Source organism: Ochlerotatus camptorhynchus, unplaced genomic scaffold (assembly GCF_037179485.1).
Source record: "Ochlerotatus camptorhynchus isolate MF236.1 unplaced genomic scaffold, CSIRO-AGI_Acam_v1.1 ptg000319l, whole genome shotgun sequence".
Taxonomy (NCBI): Eukaryota; Metazoa; Arthropoda; class Insecta; order Diptera; family Culicidae; genus Ochlerotatus; species Ochlerotatus camptorhynchus.
The window spans coordinates 2,031,822-2,055,989 of NW_027040807.1; the positions used below are offsets into that span (position 1 = coordinate 2,031,822).

The 24,168-nt window shown below is 37.4% G+C and overlaps 1 protein-coding gene across 3 annotated transcripts in view; it reads left to right on the forward strand.

Moving 5' to 3' along the window:
- Window positions 1-24,168, forward strand: part of app (Palmitoyltransferase app) — a 183,861-nt gene that overhangs the window by 120,176 nt on the left and 39,517 nt on the right. For all 3 annotated transcript variants that reach the window (XM_065229684.1, XM_065229685.1, XM_065229683.1), the window contains one exon: window positions 17,351-17,732. The gene's annotated coding sequence lies outside the window, so the exon portion shown is untranslated. The remainder of the gene's footprint in view (window positions 1-17,350; window positions 17,733-24,168) is intronic.

Here is a 24,168-nt window from a genome sequence, read left to right on the forward strand (position 1 = left end):
TTAATTTATAAATTTAATTCCACAGCCAACAATCGACCCATCAACTCATGAACCGGGGACCAACGGCTTTACTTCCCTTGCGAAGGAAGGCGTGATTAGAGATGTTATGCCTTAGAACATCCCGGCGGCACCGACTGGGATTGAACCCAGGCCTGCTGGGGTGAGATGTAATCACGCTTACCACTACACCACCGGCGCCGCTTGGCCAATAAACTTAGTTGATTATTCAATTATCAGAATTCAAAGTTCAGTTCCTATCCCATTTGAAATTAGGTTCTAAACATGTACAATCCACTTTCGGTAACTGAAGAATAATTCATGCATTTTATATAAAACTAATTGCTTCAAAGTGCGTCTGGTACACGGTTGCTACTCTGTTATTGCCAAATCAGCTGTAATTTACACAGAGAACCAATAGACGATGCTTGGGACTAGCAATCATCCTCAATGTGTAAAAACTGGTGATCTCAAACTAGGCAAGCGCCGGCCGCGCCCGAAGGCAGGTCAAGAAAGGAATGGGTAGGAATGTGTTGACGTGACCGTCGCTTTGATGGAAGCCGAGAAATCCTCTGCCCTTCCACGAGGAGTCACTGGCATGTTGGGTAAGAGGGTAGGGTTTGCAGCAGGGTTCGTTTTTTTCCGCTGTTCGGGACCTAACACTACTGCGACCAGTAATTTGATCTATTGTAGTATATCCCGTGTCCTTAGTTTAGTGCATGTCGTATTACTCCATCACTATTGAAAAATGATGAAGTATTCGATTTTTTCACAGTCGTCATTCTTGCATTTATCGCAAGGATCCGACTCTAATTGAAAGGTTCCGCTATTTATACCCTTCGGAGTGTTGAAACACCCTCCAAAGGCGCGCCTCTTTGTCAGTCAAAATGAGATTTCTTAGCAACAAAATTAAGGAATGACACCGATAATGACCATGCATCTGAACCCTAGCCTTAACCACTTCAAACCTAGGGAACAACGAATAGAAGATTAGGAATCACATAGATGACGACTAACTCATTTTTTCCTTGTTTCAAGATTATCCTCGGTGGACAAAGCCGAGTCTTGTCACTATCAAAAAGGCATAAAAAGTAACAAGGACTAAGATGTGTTCCTTGGATTACTGAAAAATCCTGTCCCCCTAGTTTCAAGTAGTCAGGACTAGGAATCGGTGGTAGATCTTACATCCTGTAACGTACCACGAAAAGGTGATCTACACACGTTAGGTTAAACGATTAGCTGAATTGATATCCTAACGATAGGGAGGGGTTACTGTAGAAATAAATAAAAAGGAATGATCTCACCCAAATAACCAAGTAGAGCTGCTCCAAAAGCAACCGGCCTAATCGTAGACTTTCTTCGACCCATCGCAGGTTTCTCCTTCAAATACAGACGTCAAAATTCCGGATCCATCTCGTCGATATATAATCAACAAAATATAGCAAAATACAAACAACCTCGATTTTAGTAACTCAATTTCTTTAAACTCATGCTATATAAGAATATTTTAAGTGCATGGTATGATTGAACTCAGCATTGCCTATTGAGGTTATTTGAGCATACAAGAGTTAGAAAAAACAAGTATCCATGAATAATTATTGAAATATCAAAACTCTGCAAAGGTAAAACAATTTAAAAACATTCATCTAATGTATGATGCTATCCAATTTATTCCGTTGGTTTACCCACTTTCTGAAAATCATAGATCATATTGTTCTCTAGTCATTTTTAAACAATTCCTCCTCCAGCGATTCCAAGTACACAATAACTAAATATCACTATTCAAGTTATCGCACAAAAGCAATGCACATCGCAAAAACCTAATAATAAATCAGCGCGGTCGAGTCACACCGGCAACAAAGGGAAGCGAGAGCACATCAGGCACCTAAGCAACAGGGGGAAAACATCAGCACAAGCCATTCTAAATCAAATTATCGCGCCCGGAACACAAAACTATTCAAATGCGAGCACCGAAAAACTACACACCAGCTCAAAGATAGTCCGAGCTCAAAGAAAATTAAATAAAATAAAAGCACACAGCGGAGCAAAAACACACAACCGTTCTCGAACGATTCTCAAAGTGCACGGTGAGATATGGGATCGAAATTTTAAAGTGCTTCTATTTCTCAATTTTAGCTTATATATTTTTTTCCGAGGATTCTACGAGGGATAAAAAGTCGGGTTACTCAATAGACGTATTATATTAAATTTTTACACTAAAAATTATTGTTGAAAGCGGTTCAAATGAATAGTTGTCGACTTTTTATCCCCCAATCAAAATAATTAAGGTTAAATTTACTTTGATGTATTTTCGAAAAATTAAAAAAAAAAGTTTTTTACGACGTATTATTCCTTTATTATTTTTGTACTCAACAGAGGGGTAATTTTTTAGTGACGATGTTTTACAGTGAGAAATATTCAATGTGTTATGTCTGTTTGTCTGTGATTATATTCTACTATCAAAGTTACCCGCATTATCAAAGATACCCCGATTTACGATACATTTTAATTTTTCTGAAAATCCAAGAAAATCAGTTTCAGTGATTCTTAAGAAAATTTACGTGTATTTTTTCTATTTCACTATTCTGAAAAGTTGAGAAGAATCAAAATACTAAAGTAATTGGAAATTGTATGAAAATTTCTAACTTATTTATAAAATGGCATACAAACAGTGTTTTTTAAACATGCACCTTAAGAATCTTCAAAAGTTTCTCGAAGATGACTTGCATGGAAAATCGAAGATAAAAAAGTTTGGTTTTCAAAGAACCACCCTAAGTATAAATTGAAGTAAAATGTGCTAATACTTTTGTTTTAGTAAATAGACGTTTGGTGTGTTGAGTGAAGTTGTTGTGCTTTAAAAGTCCCTTCTTTTGATGGTTGCAAACAATAGAGTGGGCCTCAAACTAATTGATATTAGAAAAGAAACTGTCTTATTTTTTCTTTTCTTTATTTAACGTCGGTCTCTGTTCCGCAATCTAGTGCCAATCACCGACGGACATCGATTGCCATCCATTGACGGCAATCGAATGTGCAGGAAGGCAGCTTCCACACCTGCTTAGGATATCGCACCCATTCAACACACATGGGCCGGGACCAACGGCTTTACTTCCCTTCCGAAGGAAGACGTGACCAGAGATTTTTATGCCTCAGAAAAATCCCACCGACCTCGGCTGGGATTGAACCCATACCCATCGGGGTGTTAGAAAGTAGTCACGCTTACCACTACACCACCGGCGCCGGCGTGTCTTATTTTTTAAACTAATGATATATGTTCTTGAGCAAAGTTGTAGCTGAGTTAATTGCAAGCAACTTTGTCCAAGAATCATTTTTTTCTATCCCTTAACGTTATCGTTTTAAAGTATGTTTCGGAATTGACTAAGGGTGTTCCTGAAAAAGTTTGTTTTTTAGCTTTACATATTTGGCCCACTGTTTGCAACGGCGTTTATCTGTAAGTAAACAGCAACAATTATCAAAAAAAAAATCAATAGCTCATATCGTGGCCGTTGGTTCCTACTGTGAAACTTGTTTACGGAACGTGTAAATGATTTGATGATTGGCATAGAAATTGGCACTGGATCGATTTTTAAAAGCTCTCTGTCATCATCAACGAACGGATGCAAATCGTGTGAATACATATGACCCTTGGTTGCTCACCACTTCTCCAACTACTATGATAACCACGTGCTTGAAATATGATTATAGGGTAATTAGCTACCCATCGATGATGACAGCACACACATAAATAAGGGGACGGCTTGCGCGTAGTGGTTAGCATCCATACCTCTCACGCCAAAGTCGCGAAGTTCATCCCGGACATGTCACGAATTACCCTAGAGTGTTAAAGTGACCATAATAATAATAAAAAAACACATAAACAAGTTATCGCTCCGACGTGGCACCGCTGCTGTTCCATGCACAGATTGTCATCAATAAGGTTCTGATATTGTTTGCAGAATGAATGTCTATGAGTGGCTAACTGCGGTGGGAAGAGGAAAAAGTATCGCCGGTCGTTGAAGACAGCATCAATCAGGAGCAATAAGAAACGAGAATTATTATCGGTTAGGACCGAATAGACTAGCCCGTTTGACGTAGTTCACACATTATGATGGTGATGATCAATCACCTTCAGATGTCTGGCGGTGGAATCAGATGTGGGTACTTTACTATCAGTAAATCGATCGATAGAGGTCGTTGTCACAATTTGAAGTAATATTGAACGCAGAACAAACGTGAATGTCTGTTTGACACGATTCATAATCGAGTTGGCGGTTGTGAGCTATATGTAGCTTTTTACTCCGTGCTAACAAGCCACTTGATAGAAGCAATGTGTCCTGTTTCCGTTACCAGAACAGTAAGGCTGGAACGTGTTTTCCTTTTCTCTTTCCGCATTGCATAGTCTATTGTCGAAGTGTTATAGTCCATGCAGTATATGAATGCTACGACGATGCCTATTTCTAATTTCTGGGTCAAGGATTTACACATCGATACAGATATAAACACGTTGTTAAAGCATGCGGAAGCTTAATGAACGTTTTGCGTTTTTAATGTGGTAAGAAAATTCATGTGTGTCATCTTTTTGCTAAACAAAGGTATAGGATTAACGACACACATTAGTTCAAATTTCGAAAATCTAGAGCAAATGGTGAAAACGGCCAATATGACCAACTTTCTCGTGTATCAAAAAAAATCATTCATGTTAATTAACTGCCAGATGGTATGGGCTGGCAACCAACTATCAATGAAGCGTAGAAGCGTAAACAAGCACAGACTTTTGAAATTCAGCAATTTTTTGCAACCAATTAGCGCCTCATATTCATCTATTGAGCGAAATCCCCAGAGTTTCATTAAGCGTGTTTACATTTTGTCTTGATGATCTCTCTCTCTATACTGAGTCATAAATAAAATAATACTCAATTTTGACCAAACAATGCTCTGAAACATGACGAATAGGGCAGGTTAAGTTTGTATGGCAGATCACAACACCCTGCTCCACACTGGCTCTTTCGAGCTGTATTGTATTCCCCGTGTCGGAAGTAATGCGCATTATAGCGCATCATAGTGCGATTACAGTATAACGTATAAAGATTGCACTCAAAAAAAATGCAACACTTTCTTTTGTGTATAAATTAATTGCATGGGTAAAAAGTGATGAAATTTTGAGTAAACTAATTTAGAGTGTAATGTTTACATGCGCAAAATCTCGTCACAATCTGCCAAGTGGTTATCGAGATGGTTTCCAAGCAAGAAGTGCTTCGACAAAAAAATATGGGAGCGGTTGTGGAAAATCCAGGCCAGTCCCACAGGTGGATCGTGAAACAGTTTGGAATCGACAATTCGACCGTGTCCCGTGTCGTAAAATCGTTCAAGGAGACCCAGATGACCCAGCGGCGACCTGGCAGCGGAAGAAAAGCGAAGACGACCAACCCCAAGAACTCAAGGAAGGTGAGTCCAGCAGACAATGAAGCGGGCCGGACTTCATGCCTTCAAGGTTAGGAAGGCGCCTAAGCGAACCGATAAACAGAATACGGTGGCCAAATCCCGCGTCAAGAAGCTGTACCGCGAGTGGTTGGTGCAGCCGAAATGCATCATAATGGACGACGAGACGTACGTTAAAGCGGACGCCAAGCAGATTCCCGGCCTGGAGTTTTTCGTCGGCAAGACCCGCCTGCATGTTCCGGAGCAGTTCCATAAGAAGAAAGTCGACAAATTTGCCAAGAAGTACTTAATGTGGCAGGCGATCTGTGGATGCGGCAAATTCAGCAAGCCGTACATAACGTCCGGCACAATCAACGACCAAATATATAAAGAAGAATGCCTCCAGAAGCGCCTGCTGTTCAGAAGGTGACACTCTGTTTTGGCCGGATCTGACATCGTGACATTACGCGAAACCGGTGATGGAGTGGTACAAAGCCAACGATATTGTTTTTGTGCCGAAGGAGACAAATCCGCCAAACTCGCCAGAACTTCGCCCAATAGAAAAATTGAAGGGCAAGCTCCGAAAAACAGGGAAGGTCTTCAAAAACGACAAGGATTTGAAGAAAGAGTGGGTGAAAGTGTGTAAGAAAGATGGCGCAAGTGTTGCACAGGATTTGATGGGTAGCGTTAAGTCCAAGGTGCGGAAATTTAGCCTAGGAGAGAAGGTTGTATAAACCAGCTTTGCAAAAACATAGCTAATATGTGTTTATTTATTCGCTGAGAGTTTCAAAAATATTCGACTTCAATTGAATTTTTAGTGATCATTTTTGCCTGTTGCATTTTTTTTCGAGTACAGTCTTTAGAACGAGAGTAAAATCGATTTTTGCTAGTGGGGTTTTCCAGTTTTCAGCTGTAGCGGCAATAAAGATAAACAACATACACTTTCTCTCGGGTACCCAGGACATATCCGGACGTGTCCAATGCGGTCTTCAGTCGTTATTATGACCTACGATAATCGTAAAACTATTTCGATTGTTTTTATGATTAAGAAACTCCGTTTTAGAATTTTTCGATCATTTTTTATTTAAAAAAAAGGGCTTGGGATTTAACTCCCGACCTTCTGCGCAGTAAGCAGAAACGGCACACAACGAATTAAAACGCCAGAGCTTCTTTCGTTTTGATTATCCGAGGGTTCGGTTATCCGGGGATTATTCGGATAAAATTGCCCGATTATCCGGAGTCATATTTTTGCTAGGCAGTATTGGGTTTGAGTAAGTAAAAACAAGAAGCATAGTGTAAATGCCAAAAGCATTGATGGATTTTAACCATTTTGAGCCATATAGAAAGGTAAGATGACGAAAGCATCCTGAGGTGATCATACCATACCATCCTGAGCTGTGAAGGACCAAACCAGGTGATTCATTGCTTAGTTGGGCATTTGACTTAAATTGTTGCATAGTTGAAGATTTTCAGAACAAAACTTGATCAACCAGAAGCCAAGAAAACAAAAATCGTTGATCACATGATGGTCTTTGGAATATTTTCGGAGCCAACTTGCATCATGAGAGAATATCCGAGAGATGTGGTTTGAATTGATGAACGGTTTGAGATCATCAGTACAATAGTATCTGATCAATCCAGACGACTTCATGGAGATCTTAAAACACACGAAGGACTTTGGAATTTCTGAGCTGCCGTAGTTCATATGGGAAAAAATCAGAGAGATGCGATATGGATTATGCAATACTTGGATACCTTTAGAATGATACCTGATCAATCTGAAATTTTGAGAAAAGAAAATTAAAAACATCCTGAGGTTTTAAAGGTGATCTTTATCACTTGGTGTTATTTTAAATAATTTCTGAGTAACCTGGAATCTTTCAGAACATCTTGGAGACGTGATTAGAATAGTTGAGCAGTTGAAGATCTTCTGAATGATACCTGATCAAGCTGATGTCTAAATCAAATATCTTGAGGATATTTTGGTGATCTTGGCGGTATTTTGAATAATTTCTAAGCAACCTGGTTTTCATAATATCTAGAATAAGAATTTATTGCAGACCTACAATAGATCATCAATTCAAATAACATTTCTTAGATGTTCACTCATAATTGCATGTTGAGCAGCAATTTTTAAAAGATTTTCAGTTGATCAAAAATCTCCGTGTTTGTTCAAGTATTCAGCTTCATCAGCTACTGTTCTGAAGATCTCTATCTGCCCAGCAATCCTAATCTCATTTGTCATATTGTCTATCACAACATCATGTTGCTCATTTTATTTTTCAAAAATCTTTAGGTACTTGACAATATCTGTAAATTCATGTGGATGTTTTTTTTTAAGATTTCAGGATTCGTCAGTACCATGGTGTCAGCTATTTTCCCTTTGTATCAACAAGTTCAGGATCCATTTTTGATAAATACTGTCTTGCCCCACCGCCTAGAATATGAGACGCCATTCTATTCGTTAGCTCTCCCTCCCTCATGAAGCGGTCTGCACACGACTATGCAAGCCACCCACAATTTTGAGTGCATTCATGAACACTCTATGCGCTCAACATAAAGCACACACACACCAGTAAGGTCAGTTAAGGCACGGTACTACCATAGAGGTTACTCTAAGACCAGAAAGTCCCGAAGAAACATGCTCAACTTTTTGGCTCAGCTCTGGTACTCTCTTCGGTCCCAAACTAATCGATGCACCCATCAAAACATAGGAAAATCCACGCACCCCTCTTTTTATCTGTCAAACTTTCTCAGCGAATAAAAAAAAAAAAAACATAGGGTAATACTAGAATTTCGACTAGAATGGGGTACTTTAATCGTTTGCTTGGGACCAATAGGCTAGTCAAGTAGTGAGTCAATTTAAAATCGTTCCACCGGTTGGTACTACCAAGTTGGAGGCGGCGGGTTCGAGTCTCGGTCCGGTATAGAAAATCTTGCGGGTCGAAAATTTCACTGGGCATAGAAAGCTCTCAATAAATTACTGTTAAAGCGATGCAAATAACACTAAGTAGAGAGTCTGTTAATTGCTTGCATAAGAAGCGTCAAAGAAGAAAAAGAACGTGCTGAGCAACATGTAAACAAAAACACACATTGATGAACAGCCGTTAAACGTTGCGTCGTCGGGACACAAGTGTTGAAAGTGTATTTATACATTCTGGCTTACCCTATATGAAGAAAAAGTCGAAACGTGCAAAACTGACCTCGGCGTTTATTTTTAGTTTCGCTATAAAACACCATCCAAAGGGACAGACTCCATAAACCTTTCTCTACGCAGAGACTGCCGAAATAAACTTTCATGTTTTGCATGGAGTTGTCCGTCGCGCAAAAAGCGTACGCATTACAACCACGATGAAAGCGAAAAGTGGTCAGGTTATAAAAAAAATCACAAAAAATGTTATTATTTAGTGATCTACGTTTACCGCTCCGCTTTACGCACTAGCCCGTGAGAAAATTAAATCATGACTCGACCAATGAGTTTAATAAAGATCAATTGATACCACCGATGAGAGAATTTCTACTCGGAAAGGTTGTGAGTTGTGAGAAATGTTATTTGCTCAGTTCAGTTCTTGAAAGTCAGAGAAAGTGCATGTCGGTTCATGCAGTCGGTTGGAACATGTATGCCAATACAAGGTGGATCACTAAGAATTCTCACTGCTACGCCTGATTAGCCTAATGGTCATTATGTTTTCGGAAATTTAAATTTATTTTAGAGCTGTTTTTTTTTAATTTAAATAAAAACAATATATAAGGTGATGGATGTTTAAAATTCAACATCACGCAAGTCAGCCACATTTTTTAGTGCTTAAAATTATGTTATGGTGGATTGCTATGTAAAATGTCAATCGATTTTTACAAAACCAGTTTCATTTTATAGCAAAGATCGTCCTTCATTATCGTATGTATCAAATTGACAATTGGACTTGAAATTCTTAAGGTTCAGCAGTGCCATTTTCAGTACATACATTAGTAATATTTGTAAAAAATGATTTGGTTGGGCTTTCCGATGCAAACTCAATAACTCATACCATTTCTAAACGGAAAACCCTGAGGAATCAAATAGAGAGGTTTAATTCTTGGTGAACATAAGTGAAGTGGGGATTTCAGTGGGTTTTTTTGCCTCGAAGTCCCCTATTTCATCATTAAATCATTAAAATAATTGTCGACAATTAAAATAATGTTAAGTCTTATTTTCAATTTGATACATACGATCATGGAGGACGATCTTAGCTTTCAAATAAAAATGGTTTTGTAAAAATCATTGACATTTCACACAGTAATCGACTATGACACAATTTTGAACTCTAAAAAATTGGTTAAAAATCCTAATTTTCGCCCCAAGCTACCCGAAAATGATTCGTTCCGCGACCAACCACCTAGGCATTCGTTTTCTCACCAGAAATGCGATATTTTTATGCATACATATCCCATCATATCCAGTTGTATTTTGAGATATTGAAATAAATGCCCTTTTTTAAAATAAAAATCCCGTTGTGCATTGGTTGGCATATAAATAAACTGTGGAAGTGTTCCAAAGATTCTTTGGCAAAGAATATTAAGCTAAAGGAAGCAGGCACAAGCTAATGTAACACCATGAAAGCATGGAAGAAGAAGAAGAAAAAGATGTGCGTCTGCCAAGCACAATGGTGGTAAACTCCAACTCTGATTAACTATTAATACTGGCCCTGATTGGAGGATCTGTCAAATGTTTGCTTAGGATGGTATTGATTACAGGGCTGGTAGCGAGTCACTTTTTAGTGACTTGGTCACTTTTTTCAAGTCAGTCACTAAAAAGTCTCTTTTTTAAGACCAAGTCACTTTTTCTTGTAATAAGTCACTATTTTCAATTTTTTGGCGTGAATTTATTTCAAGACTGATTATTCATTGCGTTGTGACGTTTAATCGTCTTTCTCTATATACAGGATGTCTACTCATTTTTCTGGATAAAATTACCTGAGTTTTCCAAGTAAGTAAGTCCAAGATCTAAAAATATGCAATGTCTTGAAGTTTCGTATTCCATGTACAAGTTCAAGATATTGAAAATATAAAAAGCGCCAGAAATAAGTTAAAATAATAATAATTTTTCAAGTTCATAATTAACTTTATGAAAGAATAGAGATCTTCATTGTAGTCACATTAACTTTACAACAATTGTAGGAACTTTGAAGAAGTTCTGAGGAATGAAAGGAAATGCTAAGAATTTAAGGGGGTAGTCCACTCTGGAAATTTCAAAAAATCTTTTTTTTTGGCCTAAAAATACTTTGGACTGTCTACTTTGACATAGACTTGACTGCAAGTCCGCAAGTGACATCGTTCCAAAGTTATAGGCCGATTAGTGGACTCGTGTCCAGACGCTCCAAGCGCGCTCAGGTGAGCGCTCGGAGTACCCGCCCGTTACTGACGAAACGGCGTGTCTTAGTAGTTCCAACTGCTGCCGCGTAAACGATGTTTTCAAAATTGGCGGGCCCTGTATTTTAGAAACGGCTCATTCGATTTAAACGGCGATTGAATTTTCGAGTTAGGTAGGTACCTTTTTCCTAGTCTTGTACGTAGCCGATTTTCAAAAGAATCAAAAATGGATTTTTGGTGCAAGCTTTTATCTCCAATTTTAGGGTACAAAAACGGACTTTTTTTTTCAAAACGTCGCCAAATTTTTATTTTTCTACCAAATCAAAAACGGCTAGGTACAAGACTGGGTCATCTATCAGAGTATAACCACAAAAAAATTCGTTGTTCCGCTCCAGTTGTGTGACCGCCAGACGTCCCGCCCCGCGACGACTCAGACGGGAGGTCTCCTGGGTAACCTGGTGCAGCGGCTACAGGAGACATCCAATCGCGCCAAAAAAAAATCTCAATTAAAGAGGACATTTCAATTGACAAAACCATGCATTCCTTTTTTTGAATTGATCGTTATTTACCCTCAAAAAAAAAATCGTGAAAATGACCTATTTTTCATGCCACCAGAGTGGACTACCTCCTTAAGGGAAGTTAACACGCTGAAAATATGGGAAACTTACTGGAAGCTGTAAGAACCTCAAAGCGGTTTTTTTAGCATCCGAAACTTTTCAGGAACTTTTAAGAAATTCCTAGAATTTCAGAGAACTTCACAGGTGTCAAGCGAACTTGAGAAATTTAAGAAAATTTTAGGGGTATTGTGCGAATTTTTAAGAAGCTCTAAGCACCTCAGAAAAGCAAGATCTATACATTTTTGGTGAATTTCAGATCTTCAGAGCAGTTCTCGTAACTATAGTCCAGACTTTTGGAGCAGTTTAAAATCTATGATCGAAAATTTAGATAAATTCAAGATAGTTCCATGATGTGCTGAAAAACAAATCGAGCACCCTCAATATGTTCCGTGAATTTCAGGGAAGTAGAGAGACCTTCAGAGAATTTCTGAAAACTCCAGAAATATTTCAGAAACTTCACAGCAGTCCAGGGAATTTCAGGAAAATTTAAAGATGTTTACGAGAATTCTATTTATTTCCGAGCAGAACCGAGATCTTCAATAGAACTAAGAGCTTTATGGAAACTTCGAGAACATCAAGATAGGTCAGAGAATCAAAGGGCAGTTCAAATAATTTCAAGGAAATATTAGAAACCTTTAAGAAGTTTCGAGTCAGTAAATTTCCGAAAACTTCAGCAAAGCTCCGAGAGAATTCCTGGAAATTTTATGAACATCCGGAAAACGTGAGGGTATCTTACGGGATATCAAGGAGATTTCAAGAACTTAAAAAATGTGAAAATTAAGCTAAGTTGATAAGAGAACACCAACGAAGTTCCATTAATAAAAAAGCGAGAACTTTTAGCAAGCAGCGATATCTTCGAGAAATTCCAAAGAACTAAATTTAGATATTTTTAGATAGTTTAATGATATTCAGCGATGTTCCGAGTACTTCGAGGACGATCAGATAGCTTCAGAATAACCCCATTAACATAAGCTAATTCACAGCAACTAACAAGGAGTTCCGTGAAATTATAGGGTATTCCAAGAATTCTATGATTGATCCGAAAATGTCAGAAGCGTTGATTCCCTGAGAAAATTTGCTTCAGGTAATCATTGATAAATTCAGGGAAAATTAGCGAGTGTTAATAATGGTTATAATACAGGAAAGTTTTCGAAACTTCAAGGCAAATTAATTAATTTCAGTAAAGTTGCGGGTTCCTAAAAACTACTGATAAATTCAGGGCAGTCTAGAGAACTTTAAAGAAATTCAGCAATTGTTTAGGCACCAGGAAAGTCTAGACTATTGAAGAAGTTTTAAATTAGTGTCTATAATTTAAGGGAAATTTTATGAACTTCTGAAAAATCTTGAGAACGGCAGTGAAAATCATAGAACTATATTAATTATTTCGTTCTAATTCCATTGCGGGACCACAAAAGTTCCAGAAATTTAGAAAAACTTTGGAAACTTTACAGAAGGGCAGTGGTCTTCTGAAAGATTACTTCATAGAAATCTATGGAGCTTAAGATGAGATCCACGAACTTCAGGAAATTTTATGAACATTAGCAAAATGCGGGAGCATTTGAAAGAAGTTTAGTAAACTCCGAAAATTGGAGGAATTTCAGGGGAAGGTCAGTTCCATTAGTTAAAGAAAATTAGTGGGGAATTCGAAACAGTTCCCAGATTTTCAGATAACTTCAGAGACATTAAAAAGTTATTTGAGGTCTGCGCATAAGTTCTAAAGCTTAAACATTTTTGGGCCGATTTAATTAAATTCAGCGCCGTACAACAAGCTTCATGAGAACTACAAAAACTTTAGAGAAGTTTTGTGAATTTCAGAAAAGAACAGAACCTCAAAGCAGTTTCGTTAACATTAGAGAATTCAAATAAATTTTAAAGATGTTTAGAGAACTTCAGCGAATTGTTAAACCTTTAAAGCAGATCCATGATCGTTAAAAAAATTGAGGAAACTTTAGGAAGTCATATAAAGTTCAGAATTTAAGGATAATTATTGTGAGCATAAGACTAGTTTATCAAACTACAAAAGAACTTCAAGACAGTTTCATTAACTTCAGGAAAAATTTGAGAACTTTCAAGTGGTTCTGAAGACCTTAAAATTGTCCATTCCATATTCAACGGCGATTTCCTCAAAATCTCGATGAAGCTATCTTCAGAATTAAATTTTCTTTTAGTTTTCCTCGGAATTACCTCGAAATTCTCCACAATTAGAAAGCCTTTGGACAGATTCTTCGAGTATTCATTGAATTCATTTCAGAGTCCCTTTTCAATCTCGCTCCTTCCCTTGGAATTCTACTCACATTGAAAGGCTCCTAACAATTCATTGGCATTTCTCCTCAGAAATTCCTTAGATTTCTCATCATAATTTGTTTGGCAAACTCTCCTGAATCTATTTTCCGAATTCCTTTGAAGATGTTCTGGAGTTACCTCATATTTAATTGTAATCCTCCTTTTAGTATTTTCAAAAAAATTCCAAGGACTTGTGCTCCTTATTAATTTTTTCCCACAAACTTTATGAAATTATCCTCAGAATGCCCTTGGAATTTTCCGGTGAAGTTCACAAGAGTTGTGCTCCGCAGAAATTCCTAAGATTTTTCATTAAAATTTACTTTTAACTCAATTCAGGGTTTCTTGTAATTCTACTTAAAACTAAGGCTTCACATGAAATCTAAAATTCCTCAGAACTACCTCGAAAATAGATTGCATTTGATGTTGTTCTGAATGATTTTTTGCCAGATCTCCCTTGGAATGAGGTCTTAAGAAATTATAATAAAATTCCTCGAGTCTTTAAAACTATGCATGGAATTTGACTCCAGATTCTTGAAAATTTCTTAAAGTATTATAGCTGTTAAGTCCAACTTTTTTTAGGAAATGTACATGTTCCCAAACCAAAAACAAATATTTTTTTTTAAATTTATTTGTTACTGAAGATTAATCCACTGTAAATCTTTAACAATTAATTTTTAAATTTGTCGAACCTCTTAACGGAATCCCTTTATAAAGAGCTTTGAGTGTGTTGGTTTATTTCCTTTTAATTCCGTTATAATTGCTTATCTTTTGACAAATACGCGAATTTCGTCTACTACTTGCAGACTTCATCAGTGCCTAGTACTCAAAAGATAAGCAATTATAACGGAATTAAAAGGAACCATTACACTCAAAGTTCTTCATAGAGAAAAATTAAATGGTTGTATTTTAAAATTCTTTATTTTCGTTAAAATATCATTATTATAGTATTTGAGACTTCCAGGTATTTTAAAGAAAGTATTTTAAGGAAACAAAAAAAAAATCCTGAGGATTCCCTGCTTTCCAGATTTTTTAAGTTACCAATACCGTGGGTTTGGTTATAAACTTTCTATTGAATCTTTTGCTTTAAAGGTTCATATCGTACATAAGTGTTTATGAGATAATAATTGAATAAGTCTAAAACATCAAACATTTATTTGATGCGCTTTCTCTTAGGTCACTTTTTAGTCACTATTTTTACAAGTATAAGTCACTATTTGGTCACTTATTTATTCAACGTGGTCACTAAAATCACTATTTCTGACAACAGTGATTGCTACCATCCCTGTGATTAACGCCGACGTTGACATCAAAGCAGTCCGACATTCGGGATATGGATTTAATCCAAGGATAATACCGGTTGAAGCTTACCACCATAAGTGCTCTTCTGTTAACCTATGCTAATGGACTACTAGAAAGATCAGCACCTAGTACATAGAAAATTTGGTCCACGTCTTCATGTTGCTAGACTTTAACCTAAGAACAGAAGTGGAATTTCGGATCAGAAAGTGACTACACTTTTGATTGGCGACCACTAGCGCACCTAGCGGTAGAAGGCATCTTCTGCCTACAGTTAAGTTATGCAGCGTGCTATCATAGTGTGTGTGCGCATAGAACTGATTCGTTTGCACTTCCCCTTCAATTCTGTGCGTGAAGTTTTTTTTTCTACACCATGTTATTCAAATGGGAGCTGGATTCCTGGGTACCCCGTGACGCACATAACGCTGAACTGGTTACGCGGTCCATAGAATACCTTATTCGTAGCTAAATTAGCAAAGTATATGTTAGTAGATCCAAGATCATTTGAAAATCTCTCTATAAAGCTGATCAATCTGGTATGACAAGTAATGTTTTTGCAGTTCGTTTATTTGGAAGGCCGAATTGCGTTAGCTTTTCGGAGCCGATATTTCAATGTTTGTAGTTTAATAAGAATAACTTAACACTACATCTAGTAGGGACGGACCGATTACTCACGGTTTACTCGAGGTTAAAACGGGTAACTTTGTTGAGGAAAGGATCGAAATATGAGCATGGAAATGGGGTATATGTGTCTTACCAGAGAGTTGTCACTGGAACTTTGATCAGACTAATAATGTTGGCGAGTTTGTAAAGACTTGATAATTTTTTTAGCATATTGTGGCTTTTACTGGATTTGATTTTTTTATGTTGCAAAATTCAACCTATTCGACTAACTCGAGCTATGCAGAACTATGTATCTCATATGTATTTTGAAACATTGCACCCAACCTATAAGATTCTATAACAGGTTAGCATGAAAAGTATGCAAGGTGGCCACCCATTCGAGAAATGCGGTAATTGAAAATCATCGATGCGTAAATTTAGACTTGTTACCAGGCTTGGTTCCACTCACTTGCTATACAAAAATTATTTTCGGTATTTTGGAATCATTAGATGTTATAATGATATTTTGTACTTGTTATATACAAGAAGACGTTGAAAGGCAAGTGTTTGACACCTATAACCAGTCAAATTCGCTTTCTGATAGTCACAATCAACGATTTTATGACTCGTGAACTCTCACGAATCATAAAATCGGTGATTGTGACACTCTGAAAACAAAATTGACAGGGTTCATATGTCAAACACATACTTCACAACCTCTTCTACAACAAGTACAACATAACTTAATAACATCCAATGATTTTATAATTCCGAAAATCATTTTTATATAGCAAGTGATTAGAAGCAACCCTGTTTGTAACTTTGCAAGATCAGTTAAATAGGGGTGCCAAGAAAACTGCGGGGGGAAATGCGGGAATTTTAAAATTGAAATAAGTAGAATGGCCACCCTAGGCATGGCTTCTAATGAAACTTGCATAATTTATAAATGATATTTTTGTGATTTCTTGATTTAACGCTATACACATTCAAACACCCTTTACTCAGAATTTGGTATTCATCACATTAGACATATCTTCATTTATGGGCAGCTTACTAAAACATTACGAACGCCCTCCTTGTGCATTTCCACAGTTGTTCTAAGCTTGTATCATTTTTGATTCGCAAGCACAATGACACTCTATGCTCATGAAAGTCGAAAAATTTCCAGTCTGGTAAATTCCGGGAGAAACGGTCGCGTCCTATCTTACTTACTATTGACATTGACTGCTTATGACAGTACGGTACATGATCTTGATTATATTCCTCACAATGAGAAGAAAAAAATACCCCTCTCGGCTTTGTGTAAAGCCAACTGAGCTGCCGCCCACCTTCTTTTTGTTGATAACGGTTTGCTAGTAGCGCGATTGTGCGAATTAAAACAGAAGCGCCTGGTGCAATCATTATCGACCAGCTATGAGGTACAATACAAATTATCACTGCCGTTGGTCGGTTTCACTGATTTTTGCTTTACACTTTTCGTACACTACCGATGGCATTATCATCACATATCTCTACGACGTTGGCGGTGACGTGCCAATGGCGAACGAGAGGGTATTGCTGCATAGGCGATTCCTCTTTGATCGCAATCGCCGTGTTTATCGGTTCGACACATTCGTACTAATGCCTTATCGCCTCTGTGGTATCAAATCGATCGAAGGACGTTAATTTTTGCACGTAATATTTCGAGAGTAGCGAATTATGCTCGATTATTTTATTTGTAACATAATCATAGAGCAGATATTTTCCACCAGCTATGACTAATAAGTCTATTGTAATCGCTTTCATTGCAGGACCACGTGACCGCATTATCTCCACGACAGATTCCCCCCTACATCACTCCAATCGCTACATCGTTAAATATTAGCCATGCGAATCAGCGGCATCATAGGCAACATTGTCACGTCACATTGGATCAGACTGATGCGATGAGGTAATAGAGCAAATACTTGGCAACTACCGCCCATCGGTTCACATACATAGTGTGGCCAGCGCGCGGTTCAGAAGACTCCGAGCAACGAAACAAAAACACTAAAACAACAAACAGTAATAGCAAACCTGAAACCTACACCAAACGCGGCACCGTTGTCGGTCGAAAAATGATTTCATTTGAGCAAACTCCACAATCCAACAACAGAGACGGCAGCGGTAATCAAAGCGAAACTACACCCAAATGTAAGTAGAGGTAAATGGGGCAAGATGGCCACCCTAAGGTTGACATCATTTTTTGTATGTAATAATTGCTATTAATTCATTGAAACATTGTCTACTGTAGTTTTTCACGTCTGTTCTAGCACACCTACGTGCATTGATTCAATTCAATGTATTACATTCTGTTTTTTTTTTAATAAGTTTGAAAAGAAAGTTTTTACATAGTTTTCCCAGGGCAAGATGAGCACCCCTACGGAGCAAGACATTATTACAATAATATTTAAAAAGAATTGCTTCTGGAACCTTGGGAAAATAGGGTCTTCATGCTAGAAAATTCAGGAATTTATCACTTCACTTTCTTAAAATCGCTGGTAGAAGTTATATCGTCGATCTGTTTTGGTACAACCTTCTACTAGCGATTTTAAGAAAATGAAGCAGAAATTCCTATTTTTTTTTCTAGCATGAAAACCCTATTTTCTCGAGGTTCCAGAAGAAAAAAAAATACAAAATATTGTTGAATGTTGTAATAAACGAAACTTAAAGACGCTTATTGTTAATTGCAAATTATCAATTTCATTCGAGCAGTTGAAAAATAACGTTTTCTACCATTCTAACTTCCAAGTAAAACAATATTTTGAGATTTTTTCTTCTTGCATCACGAGAAAAGAACCCAAAGTGGTGCGTTTCATAATAAAATAGTAATCTGTTGGTCCGATTTTGTGAAATAGCTAAAAATGCTTGACGAAGAGGTCTTATCATTCTTATCACAAAGAGAGTTATTGAATATTTCTAAATTATTTTTGAACCGTCGCATCTTGCCCCGTCTACCCCTATTAATCGGATCAAGCTCTGTTCTTCAGCGACAATATCCTATAGGAGGTAACTATGTACGCGCGCTATTCAACGTCTTGGTCAGGCATGGGCGTGCGCGGTGATGTACCTTTGGTGCTACAACAAGGGGACTGCATGTATTTTTCTTTAATTGCTAGAGCAAGTTTAGAAGGGAGATAATATTTACACCTAATAGCTACATTAATTTGCTAGAAATAGTACACAAAATGTTGCTACATTAAATTGAACAACCCCGGAAGATACAAATCTCTTATTAATTGTTATCGAAAGTGGACTTATGATCGGAACATGTCCAGTGTGGAATAACCACGGGCCAGAACTAACTTTAAAAGTGGTTGAAAACCCCATCATAATTCAAAATTTCGATATTTGTTTATTCTCTGGTGGATGATCATGTCTTTGTAATCTCCCCTTCTTTTTCTGAGTTAGCTTATCTTAGTTTTTGCCCGCCAAACGATTGATGCATACATATGTGGGACCATATTATTTAAGTTGAGTCGAGCGTCATTTCTGGTCTATTTTTCTATTACAGAAGTAACACCAAGTTAGACCATTGACCAGAACTGACGCTCGACTCGACTTACATAATAGGGCCCATAATGTTGGATCTTACAATCTTTAAATATTTTTATCGCATTATTATTGAAGTAATTGATTTAATCTACCTTTTACGATCTGGAAGCTGAGAGCTTTAATTTGTTAGATTTTTTTTTAAAGAAAGTATCTTATTAATCCAATTAATGATGGATTTAGCGAGACATTTTTTTATTTACTGTACGCAAACCCGAGTAGACGAGAATATCAAGCCAGTAGCAAGTTTGACTATTAAATAATATCAGATCATCTCAATTTGTTATTGGTTTGATCGAAATAAGAGTTAAAATATCCAAAAATATAGGCGAACAAGCCAATGGCTGAAAGCCTTGTGAAAAAAAATAAATAAAAAAAAACTGAAAAGATATTGGACTATAACTTAATAATAGCATAATAAGTTTCTGTAATATCAAACCAATAACAAAGTTCTTCCCTAGAAGGTGAAAATAACTTATTAATACTAAATTCAGATATGAAAATAGCATAACTGGCAACCTGAATATGGTATTGACGAGCCTGACATAAGAGGTAAAATGCCAAAAATAATACATCAAAAATTATCTAAGAATAGCGAACTAATAAATAATTTAGGTATTATAATAACTTACTGATAAGCAAAGTTTTTATGCCAACATACATTTTTTTTTTATTTAAAAGGTCTTCTAATATCAATCCAATAACTCTTTTAGGTGTTATGGTCTAAAAACTGAAAGATCACGTTTTGTTATTTGGGCAGTTATCGAAACATTTTACAAAATATTTCGATAACTGACTAACAGAAAAAAAAACTAGGGTTTATACTTATAGCATACCAAAATAATGTAGCATATTTATATGTTATCGGTTAGTTCAAGAGCCACATGTGAAAAGGGCATACAAGCTTTTTGTAAACAAACCTTTGTAGCTCCTTTTCTCGCCAACTGAAGGTTGCCCACGCAAACCAACAACATCATCGGGAAGGGGAAAGTTTCCCCTACCCGGTGATCTTGATGGTTTGATTTGGTGTCATATGGGTGTCGAGAAAAGGGCTTAAGGAGGTTTGTTTACAAAAAGCTTGTATGTCCTTTTCACATGTTGTTCTTGAGCTATCGATACCCTAGCCCACTGCTTGACTGTCGCAACTGCTGACCGCTTACCTTTATCAACTTGTTGAATGTGAGAGGAAAACGGGCCAACAGTTTCTTCGATTGTCAAGGTTTATGCCGTTCAGTGATAAAAATAAAACAATCTTGAGATCAGTCCGCATCGTGCTCTCTTGCCGTGTGGATCTATTTGTTTTTTGCTGAAGAAAGTGTTACTGCTACTTAAAGCTACAACAAATTTAAACAGTAATTTTCAGTGCTCAACATACCTGCAAATTTTCTACCATGTTCGACTCTTATTCCTCTTCGACCCTTGTTTGGACCCTACCCGAGGTAATCCTGCTTGTACATCGACTTGGAAAATTTCTCTTCGATCCTTCAGATTCTTATAGTAATCTGCTTGGAAATCGATTTGGAGAAAAAATATAAATTTCTATTTTATTATTCCTTCTCGATCCTTGTTTGGACCCTACCCGTGGTAATCCTGCTTGGATATCGATTTAGAAAATCCCCCTTCGATCCTTCGGATTCTTATAGCAATCTGCTTGGAAGTCGATTTGGAGAAACGTTTTACTGCCGTCATGGCGCCCAAACGCAAAAGAAAAGGGCAATCTCTTGATCCCCCTTCTGATGAAATTAATTTGAGCAAACATTTGATATGCTCAGTGATATGATGAGGGGAATTATCTATCATCCAGGCAAACTTCCAGTAAACTTTCCCGGCTTAATGCCACGAAGGAAAAGGTCCCCCCTATTGTCATAACCACTTCCAATTTCATACTCTTCGCACGGAACTTTTGAACTTCGTTAAATTTAAGTTGGCCGACAGGATGACTGTCCTGTATTGACTGAAATCTATTGGTTAATATCAAGATTCAAAATCAAAACATGTTATCAATAAGTTTTCATCAATTCAAAATAAAATCAAACCTATATTTCAATTAGTTCTATAGAATCGTAAGAAAAAAAAATTGAGATTTCAGTGATAAATGTGGATACTCTTTTTATAAAATATCAAATTTACTTTTTTTTTAGAGATATCAAAATATGAATTGTGTGTGTATGTGTGTGTATTCAATCTAACCCCCACTGGCCGGCAATGGTATTATGGAAGAAATTTGCTTACAACAATCCTTGATGTAATAATTTAAAGCACGTTTAGTCCGAGAGTTAGAAATCGATAGCTCTATTGCAGATTCAGTAACCCATTTCAGGATGCCTGGTAATTCACGTCCATTTCAAGGTTACTTTCACATACAATAAGCCCCGCATGTAAACATGGATAATGGTACTTCAAACACACTTCCAGATTTCGAAATGTGATGTTTCGACATCCGGCGCGTATTTAGTAATACATATATGGAGATATGCATTTATGATTGATTTATAATCAGATGGATTTCACCAAATTCTGTCTCCAAAAAAGCACCACTTCACTCGTGGTAATCTAAAAATTTTTCCGCGTTGGTTTTACAAACTTCTTCTTCTTCTTTCCTTTATTTAACGTCGGTCTCTGTTCCGCAATCTAGTGCCAATCACCGACAGACATCGATTGCCATCCATTGACGGCAATCGAATGTACAGGAAGGCAGCTTCCACACCTGCGTAGGATATCGCACACATTCAACCACACATGGGCCGGGACCAACGGCTTTACTTCCCTTCCGAATGAAGACGTGACCAGAGATTTTTTGCCTAACACCTTATTCGCGTGCATCCTCCGAAAGGCAGAACTCCAGCACCAAGAATATAAAAAAAAATACTCGGTAAAACTCTTCTTGGGAGGGAGGCAAAGCACCAAAAACAAGCGAAAAGAAAAACCGATCAACGCGATACCACAGCTACTCGAAACAAATTCTTGTCCCAGAGTTTTCACGTTAATTACAATATCACTAAAAAGTTTCTTATACCGTGATGGATCCTAATTTACGCTTATCCACACTCGAAAACTAATCTTTGATCGATCACAGTAGAACTTATTATATTAGGCAGCTTATTCTCTAAAAAAAAAAAATCAAACAACGCAGGTAGCGCCAAATCTTCTGATGCTTGCAAACATGATGACTCATGTTTTCCTTCGCGATTCTAAAACTTCTCGGAAAGTGAGAAAACCACCAATCATACACGTATAACCGTCTGGGAGGCAAAGTGCCAGCGCTAATCCAGCAAATGCAGCCGAAAACTATGAAAGCGAACGCACGCACAAAACAGAGAGCAAAGTTTAAACACAACCGTATCCAAAGGGGTTCGAAACTGCACTCATATCAAAATATGAATTCAACCGAAATTTAAAAAAACATCATTGAATATCATTTTGACAGTATTTTGATATCCGACTTTGCTCCGGTAACACACATTTTTCACTTATGGCACCAAAACTGAATGTCTGTTCAAGATTGTCTTGAAAAGTCTGCCCAGTGGTGAATCCCTGGATCAGATCAAAGATGAATTGACTAAGTTACTTGGAGTTGAGCCATTCACGATTCACGCAACGGGGTTTCTAATGATTTCTATATAGTTCACTTCATGTCTAGTTAACTAAACAATCCTAAGGCCTTAGAAAAAGCTAGCCTTATGCTCCATGTCCGAGTGAAGTGGGAACACTTCAGGTAGACTGGTGGAAATTTCTAAAATCTCACCCAGTGCCGTAAATGCCAGGGATGGCGTCATGGAACCAAAAATTGCTACATGCCAACTAAATGCATGAATTCCTCTCACGCAAAGGACGACTATCCTGTGAAGGAAGATCATAAGATATCTAAATGTTCAAATTGTGGTGAAACCCACAAATCCATTTTTTTGTGAAATACAAGACTCGCAAAGCGATCCTACAATCTCGTTCCAAGCGATAGGTAAGAAATGCTCCACGTTCTCGCCCAGGTACTAATTCCTCTGATGTTAACAACGGTCAGCGAGGAACAAATAGTACGTTAGCTGACAAGCTTCAAATTGTTTATCTATACCTGCTGCTAACAATGTTCAGCAAGCTAATGGAGCTACCTATGCTCCTGATAGAAATCAAAATTCTAGCCAACATAATTCTAACGGAAATTTTGATAATTTTGACTTAGGAAGCATTACTGCTTCTAAAATGGAATTTTTACAGAAATCATTAGTTGCTTCGGTTCGGACTTCGGTTCTGATCACCTTCCAGTAACTTTTGAAATATCCCAAGAAATCATTGCTAATCCCAACAGCTCTACTTTTAATTACCATAGAGCTGATTGGGAGCAATATCGAACATTTTTGGAATATAGCTTTGATCCAAACATTCCTTTGCAAACCAAAGATGAAATTAATTACACTCTTGAATTTCTGACTACTTCTATAGTTGAAGCAAGAGCTGCCTCAGTACCAAAATGCGAGGTTAAATTCGATTCAATTATAATAGACGATGATCTTCAGCTCTTGATCCGTCTGAAAAATGTCCGTAGGAGGCAATATCAAAGAATTCGCGATCTTGTCATGCAAGTTATCTGGTGGGATTTGCAAAAACAAATTAAAAGTCGATTCTCTGCCCTGAGGAACAAAACTTTTGAAAACAATGTTTCGAAATTAGACCCGAGTTCTAAACCTTTTTGGAAGTCCACAACAAACTTCAAAAAACCTCAAAAGCCTATTCCAGCGCTCAAAAAAGGTGGTAAAAATTTGATCACAAATTCGTAAAAAGCTCAGAAACTAAGCTATTCGAGAATTTCCATAATTTCTGTTTGGGTCATAAAAAATTCTGTAGGTACATCAAGAGGGAGAGGGGATTCGTCCTCTCTTGCTCCCCTCTGGCTCCGCTTATGCCCTCGTTTCTTACGAAAATGGCAATACAATCTAGCAGCAGTGTTGTGCATTATTAACGATTTGTTTTCCTGCCTACGTCTGTGATTCTAAACATGCCTGACCGTATTCGCTCCAGCGAAATCTTTGATTTCTTGTTTGTG